The sequence below is a fragment of the Chondrus crispus genome, genomic scaffold (assembly GCF_000350225.1).
Source record: "Chondrus crispus Stackhouse genomic scaffold, scaffold_79, whole genome shotgun sequence".
In the NCBI taxonomy this organism is placed as follows: domain Eukaryota; phylum Rhodophyta; class Florideophyceae; order Gigartinales; family Gigartinaceae; genus Chondrus; species Chondrus crispus.
Genome location: NW_005178719.1, coordinates 112,644 through 120,988, shown reverse-complemented (window position 1 = coordinate 120,988; position 8,345 = coordinate 112,644).

Sequence of the window (8,345 nt, the reverse complement as noted above, 5' to 3'; positions counted from 1 at the left end):
CAAATGGGCACGACGTTTTCGTGTCTGTCACCAAGAAATATTATGTACCCGAGCTGAGATGAGAGTTCTGCATTGTTCGCAAAAGATGCGTCCGAGAATCCAATAATGCGGATGCTTTTGGTTTCGAGCCGACGGACATTAAGCGAGAGCTGATTTTTGATAGCGTACTTGACAGCCTTGTTCAGGCGCTTGATGACTTGCTTCTTAGAGCTTTCAAACATGCTTTCGGTAACTTGGGCAAGCTGTGATACCTCGAATACGCAATCTGGTCTGGAGTTAGACAACCACGCTAACCGCATTCTCATTGAGCGAAGCATCCCGAACGATGCGTCTGAATGGAGGATGTCGAGTTTGCGAAAGTACGCATGTTGATCCAACATAATGTTTCCTTCGCTGTCACGGCTGAGTGAAAATCCAGTAAAATTGCACGGTATCTGTTCCTCTTCTGCCATCTCGAACTTCTCGCCTGTCTTCCTCGATATCTTGCGGAATTTATCATCACCTGTGCGGATGATGTCATCTACATAGCTGCCACTGAGTCCTCGAAGAATCCCGTTACTAGTGAGATAATACAAGGCAGGGTCAACACTAAAGGGTTTCATTCCGAGGCCAGCGCGGTGATGCTTGTCCAGCGTCTCATGCCATAAATCACCAGATTAGCAGAGTCCATACAAGGGCTTTAGTAGCTGAAAGCACTGTTCAGGGTTCAGTTCGAATTCTGGGGCAGGCCTCCTCAGGAATATTTCCCGGGAAAGCGGTTCTGCAGCTTGGAGATAGGCTTGCCTTACGTCCGCAGTCCATACATCGAAGCCAAACATTGATGCCATCGCTAGCAAAAGCCTTATAGACTGTGGCTGGAGTGTCGTCGATGTGTGCACCATCATGTCCTTTAACTTGTCACGGTGTCCTCCAACGACGTACCTAGCCTTATACTTGACCTTTTTGTCTTCTGTGGACTTGATTGATAACACGAAACGTCCTGGCAGTACATTTCCATCCGGAGGTATGTCCTCTTTGAGAATTACCTTGAATGTTCCCCTGCGGAGAAGATTCCCAATCTCCTTGGTTTTGGCATTTTCCATTTCCTTGCTGTTTGCACGGGGGTCACTATTGTCGATTATTTCGGTCAAGAAGAACTCTTGTTCCTTCGGATTCCCGAACTGGCGAAGACTTTGCCCTAGATCGAGCATGAATGAGTGTGCCAAAGTATCTGCTGCATAGTACGGCTTCACTTGGACGACGTTGAATGGTCGCGCTGCGCCAATCTTTACGTCTTGCACGTACACAAGCTTCTTCTGTTCGTCTAGCCATGGCAGTAAGAGCATCTCCACCGCGCAGGCAAATTGTGGCCATTTCTAAAATATGGCGACTCAGGCTTGAGTTTGGTCTCCACCGCGCAAATCTGCACACAAATCTGTTTCACAAATCGTATGATAAATAGGATTTGTGTCTTGACGGCACACATATTTTTTGATTTTGTGGCGCGTCACGTCACAAATCCCATTTTTTGGCAACACTCTTCTGCTTGAACGGGCTGATTTGTTGTTACTTTTAGACACCGAAACAGCAAGAACGCGGGAAGCCACGGGTACACCTGACCCGCCCAAAACGTCTGAGCATGCCAAATGCGCAGTGGACGGTCTATGCTCGCAATGCACATGCCCGCATCCACCCGCACGCAGACATTGTGCACGCGTTAACACTCCTTTATTATAGGATTCCGCGGGCGTGGATGGGGGCTAACTGAACTCAACCATCTGGCAAAGGCGTGGGTGGCGACGCGCCCGGGTACGCTTCGGGCGGCGAGGACAAGTCTGGGTGGAAGAGGTCAGCGTCGACGAATTGGACCTCGGCTTTGTGTCCTGCTGGTCGGGGTGGGGGGCGGCCCAGAAGTCGGGGCGCGGGAAGTCTGGGCGCGGATCGGGGGCGGGTGCGACGCAGTGCGCGGTGGAGACCGCGACGCGATTTGCGCAACGGCGATTTGTGGTACTTTCGCAAACGGAATACGCAAAACGAATGCCCATGTGGGAGCCTGACAAGTGTCCAAATATAGAAACAATTTGCCCATGCGGTGGAGATGCTCTAAATGGTCCCATCCATTCTCCAATTCTGTTGTTAACTACATTCTCCCTCCAAACCAGTACTCGATCACCAGGTTGATATGAGCGATCAGCAGCGGGAGGGACAGCATAAGTAAGGGCACGCTTTACGCGGAGTTTGGCCATTTGAAGTTCCATTTCTTTCCTGGCTGTGGTAGCCAATTCTGCACGACCCGAAAGAGTGGATCTCTCACCCTTGATCTCCGATTTTGCGTATGCCTGAGGGTATTCACCGAACACTAGAGCCGATGGAACGAGACCTTCCGGACCGAGGGTTTCGTTCATCGATTTAACCGCTAGTAACAAAGCTAGAGTCTTGTCGCTGTTGGGGTGCTCTACCATTATCTTTCGATATGTGTTCCGGAGGGGTTGATGGAATCTCTCCCCCAGGCCTAGGCTCGAATGGGCTTCAACTCCAGTGCGGTCAACCTTGACATCGGAGGCTGCTGCGATATTGATGAATACATCACCGAATTGACTTCCTTGGTCAGTAAATATACGATTCGGGAGGCCGGTGTATATTGCAGCCCAGCACTCGAGTATAGTCTTCCATACTGTCTTTGTTGACACATTTTTGAGGAATCGCGCCGCGCTAAATTTGGTTCCCTCATCGACAATGTGAAGAGTTGGACACCCCTCGATATAGACTATGTCGAGAAATATCCGTTCATTGAAGCGAACGTTCTCAGCGCCAAATGAAACCCTAAAGCGAGTTGGCGCGTTTTGGATTCTCTGGCATGGGTCACACCTTTTTCTTATGTCTTCGAGTACCTTAAGCGTCTCTGGTGTGGCTTCCTCGGGTCTTGCTCTACGAAGGAGGTTGAAAAGCTTAGGAGAGGAAGGGAGGAAGAATTGCCTATGGAGCTTAGACAACTGGGTCCGAGTGTAGAAAATGCTTTGGGGGGGAGATCCTTTCAGCGTAGAGATGTCCGCTCTTGGACCTTAGAAGTGTGACAGTCCACTCGTCGATGTACAAAGGCTTCCCGTCCTGCGTCTTCCTAAAAACACGTTTTATGAGACGGTTTGAAATAGTACACGGTGTAAGTGATTCTTTGTCGGGGACGTCCATTCTAAGAAGTGCGGGGATGTCGGCGTTTACGACATCCATCTCTATCATAATTGTCGGAGTACCTGTTGGGGTGAATAACGGAATAGAGACCTTCCCGAGCGACTCATACACAGCATTTGCAAATCGGAAACGGTTGGTAGATGGCTGCACATCCCTAACGCGAAGTCCCAAAGCAGTGAATATTTGGTGCAACTCCTTGCGACCTACAACAGATTTCGGTGCTCCTATGTCGCAACAAAATCCAACGGGCCTTGAGTTTTAGAGTTCGGCTGATACCTTGGAACATTTCAAGTTCGTGAGAAATACGTTATCCCATCTTTTATCATCTTTGAGCCTTCTCCGTCGGTGCTTCGGATTCCATCGAATCTTTTCATGGCGACGAAGTTGGGGCTTTGCTCTTCGTCGCCGTCCTGAAAATCCAGGGGGCGCTCGTACTCGCTACCTTCATTCATCTCCTGCATGGCGGCTGAGAGGAGGTTAGTGAAGTACTCCTTGTCGGAAGACTCTATGAATAAAGTCCTAATTGCGTCATGCTCGTTGCCAACGATCGAATCGAAAATGTCCAGTTCAGAGACTTCTCTGAAGTTGGCTTCTACATCACTGGCCGCTCCATGTCCATCATCCGCGTCAGAATTCCGATTCCCTTCAATCTCTTCCTCCAAACCATCGACAAGTTCAGACATGATATGAACAGATGATTCGCCGTTCTTAAGGCGGTGACGAACATTGTCACGGATGGATCCCTTTCAACAGCCGTGACCAGGCTTCCAAGGTGCAGCGCACTTGTGGCATTCGTTCCTTTGTCTACTCTTCTCGAAGGTGCGTCCATGCTTGTTTCGTTCCTGAACATCGAACTTCCTTGGTGAACCCTTCTTAACGAACTTGGGACGTCTATCATACTGCTGGACGAATGTATCTTGCGTACTGGCATGAGGGGTGCCGATGGCATTCTCATTCATCCTACGTATCTGGTTAATTTCCTTGAGATTCTGAATGCTTTCGTGTAGCGCTGCCACAAACTTATTGAAGGATAAACCATCAGAAGTAATTCGCTGGATCGAGGATTGGGACCAGTCAGTGTATTCTGCGACTGCCTTACGAAGATAGTTGATCTTATGGGTAGCCTTCCTAAAGTCGGGATGGCACTGCGGGACAAGCTCTTCGATGTAGTCCACAAGCCTAGAGAGGCCATCAGTGGTATAGCGATGTGAGATATTTTTAGGGAAAATTGCATTTTACTGTAAAGGAGATTTTATACTGTAGTCCGAGATTTTATTTGAATTCTAGAGAAGCGCACGCGAACGGCCTGGCGGAATCCGGGTCTGACGCGTGGACGCTTCTGGAAGGAATTACGTAGAAATAAAAGAGAAGAGGTGACGGGCGCTGCGGGGAAAAAGGGGGGACACCTCGACCTGCCCTCACGACCGAAAACAAACCACCTCCCCCATTACCCAACAACATGTTACTCTTGTGGAGGGCCAACGCAGACACAAGTGCTGGCCCTAACCCTTTTGCCTACGATGGGTCGAACGGATCAGATGTTTCCAAGTTTCTGTTCGTATACGAGAACATCATTATGCGCGGCAAGCCTGACGAGGAGAAGGCAGGAGCTATCCTATACCATATCGAGGGTGCCGCGTTCGACTGTTACTATGACACGTATAGTCATAATGGGAGTCTGACCGAGGCCGCCAGTAACTGGGACGGTGTGAAGAGCGCCCTGTCTGATCGTTTTACGGAGACACCGAGGCCTGAAGAAAACATCCAGAAGGCTACGAGTTGCCGACGGGATGGTGGGAAGTTGCTTACTTCGATGGATGAAATGGACAAGCTCTACAGGAGGGCTGGTTTCAACGACGAGGCAAAGTACGGCTTGCTTCGCAATGCCGTAATGGCACATTTGAATGTTGCTCAGTTTGCGATCTATCGTTCTCCGACGACGTACGAAGAACTGATGAAGACCGTGAACGACTTTGCTGCAGGCCGTGACGCCTTCAAGGCAGCGAAAACTGCTGCGCAGTCCGTTGAACCTGTGACTCCCAAGCGTGTATTGATGCGTTCTGATGGAGATCCTCGACAGGACAAGCTGGAGAACAAGGTAGACGCCATCACCACCCAGCTGGCGGAACTGTCACTGATGATGAAGAAACGACAGACGCCAGGGGACAGTGATACGAGTTGGACATGTTCCTATTGCAAGGAAACAGGGCATTCAGCGACTCGTTGTCGTTCCAAACCACACCTTGATACTCGTTACCCAACATGTGGGAAGATTGGACACACGACGGAGACTTGCTGGTCCCGCTTTGCAAGAAAGAATGTGGCTCATGCACGTCCTCAAGGTAACGCTGGCGCAGGAAGCGCTTATGGCCCCAAAGCAGGCGGTTCTGCCAACGACGCCGGTGACAAGGCCACCAGAGATTCGAAGCAGGTCACGGTCATAACTGAGACCACCAAGGGAAAATTGGTGGCAGCTACGAAACACAACGCCGAAGGAGAGGCCTTGCCGAAGCAGTCGAAGAACCGTGAAGAAGTTTCGATCCCGAGGCGGCTGAATCCCACTCCAGTAGCTCCTAGGGGAACTCTCCCATGGAACGAGCCGCTGAGAGTGCCGAGAGTGAAGCCTGCACGCCAGAAGAAGAAGAATGTTTCAAAGAAGGCGGCACTCAAGGACCACGTCTGCGAGTACAACGTCGTGTCAGAGCTGGCGAATGCGCCGTCTGGTCTAACATTTGGACAACTTGTCCGTGGAGACGCTGAAGGAGCAAGGAAAGAGATGAAGCGCCTTCTATCCAGGAGATTGGGGCGTTCTCGCGGGTTTGCGGGCCACACGGATGTCTTCCCGAGGCGTCTTTGGGTGGTTGCTGTTCAATTTTATGGAACTGATGGTCAATCACTACTGGATTCGGGTGCGGTGCCGAACATCATGTCGTCGCACCTCATGTAGAGACTGTCTCTGACGCCAGAGAGTACGAAGAAACACATCACCGTGGCAGATGGGAAGAGCTCCCCTTGTGTTGGATCACTGCACCAGGTCCCCGTCTCGTTTGGGGGACTGGTGAGCATGATGGACTTCCTTGTCGTTACGGGAACACCGTACGACGTCATCGTGGGGATGCCGTCGTTAGAGGAGCTCCAAACGTGCATTGATTTCGGGCAACAGCATGTCCAAGTAACTGTGGGTGCTGCGACGATTCGACTAAGTCTTGAGATGGATGAAGACCGTAAGAAGCCGGGATCCGCTACCGACAGTGAGGACTTCACGTCAGACTTGGGGGCCATGCCGGCTGACTCGACTGATACGGATGAAGACTTCGTCCTTTCGCTGCGTGAAAGGGTGCCGTTTGAACCAGACCTTGCCTGGGCCGGAGCAGTCACTGAGGACGAATATCCTCATGCTGGACTTCCGGACCTAGCTGAGGAAGGCTCAGAGTACGAGCCGGCAGATGAGAAAGAGAAAAGAGATGAGAAGGAGGGACTTCTCATGTCTAAGCTGAGCCATATCGGCAGAGAGAACGCCGACCGCATAACGTGTTCTATCAAGAGTATGGGAATAGCTGCATGGTCTTTGGACGACCTCAGGCCGGCAGATGTCCCTGTGTCACATTCGTTTGAGTTAACTGACGCCACATCCATTTGGCACGCCGCTCGAAGGCTCCCTCCGAGACACAACACGGTAGTGCGTGAGGAGATCGGGAAGATGCAGAAGGCAGGTATCATTACCCCCTCTGTAGCTCCTTGGTCGTTTCCGGTCGTCATCGCAACGAAGAAGGACGGGAAACCTCGCTTCTGTGTTGACTACCGCGTGCTTAACCGGTTGATGAAGGCCGACAAGTGGCCGTTGCCTAAAATGGAAGAGATATTCGACCTTGAGGGAAGCAAAGTATTCACTACCCTGGACATGTTCTCGGGTTATTGGCAAGTGCGGATGCCCTCATGGTGCAAAGAACAGACGACGTTTGTCTGTCGGTACGGGACTTTTCAATTTGAAGTGATGCCGTTCGGGCTCATGCACGCTCCTTCAACATTTCAAAGGATGATGGCTGGCGTATTTCGAGACCTGCCATTCGTCCGATCATACCCTGATGACGTAGTCATCTTTCCGAAGTCCTTGGACGTCCATGTTGACCACTTAATTGAAGTTTTCGAGCTGATTGCTCGCAGTGGATTGAAGTTGAAGCTTGCGAAGTGTTCCTTCGCGCAATCGCAGACCAGGCTATTGGGGCACGTCATCGAAAGAAAGGGATTGAGGCGAATCCAGAGAAGACATCGATCATTTGGGACACCCCCGAGCCGCGCACCAAGACGGAGTTACGAAGCTTCCTTGGGCTAGCGGGGTATTACCGCCGATTTATCCCTAAGTTCGCAGAAGTCTCTGCATCGTTGCATGCTGCTACTTCTAGGAAAGTCAAATTTGAATTTACGGAAGAGATGTGGACCGCCTTCCAGGAGTTGAAGAAGAGTGTGACGTCTCCTCCGCTGTTGGCGCTCCCGAAGTTTGACGAACCCTTCGTGGTCGAGATAGACGCATCCAAGGGGGCAGTGGGAGCAGTTCTGGCTCAGAAGAAGGAAGAAAAGAAGGTTCACTCGATACAATACGCCAGCAGGACGATGACGGAGACTGAAAAGAAGTACTCCACCTGTGAGAAAGAAGCGTTAGGGACGATCTTCGCGCTAAAGAAATTTCGGGTGTAATTGCTCTCAACGCAAAAGTTCAAGTTGATTACGGATCACCAAGCGCTCCAGTATGCGTTCAAAAAGAAGGACATCCATGGTAGACTTGCCCGTTGGTGGGATTTTCTGGCGGAGTACGAATTCAAGATATTGTACCGCCCCGGCTCAAAGAATTGTGGGGCTGACTTTCTCTCGCGCCTACGAGAAGAAGATGGCAGGCGCCACGAGGATGAGGGGGACCTGGTATGGGCTGCCGCTTTTGCGAAAGGAGATATACTGGAAGACATGGAACCTGATGTGCAGGACATGTACCGTTATCTCGAAGGCGAAGAGATGGTCGAGCAAGATGCTGCGCAGAGGCGTAGAATCAAGAAGAACTCCAGGCGGTTCCTTGCCTGGAACGGAAGGCTGTTTTGCAGGAAGAAGAATGGGATCAGAACAATCCCTTCTCGCTGGACTCGACTGCAGATATTGCGGTCGTTGCATGACGACATTGGCCACTG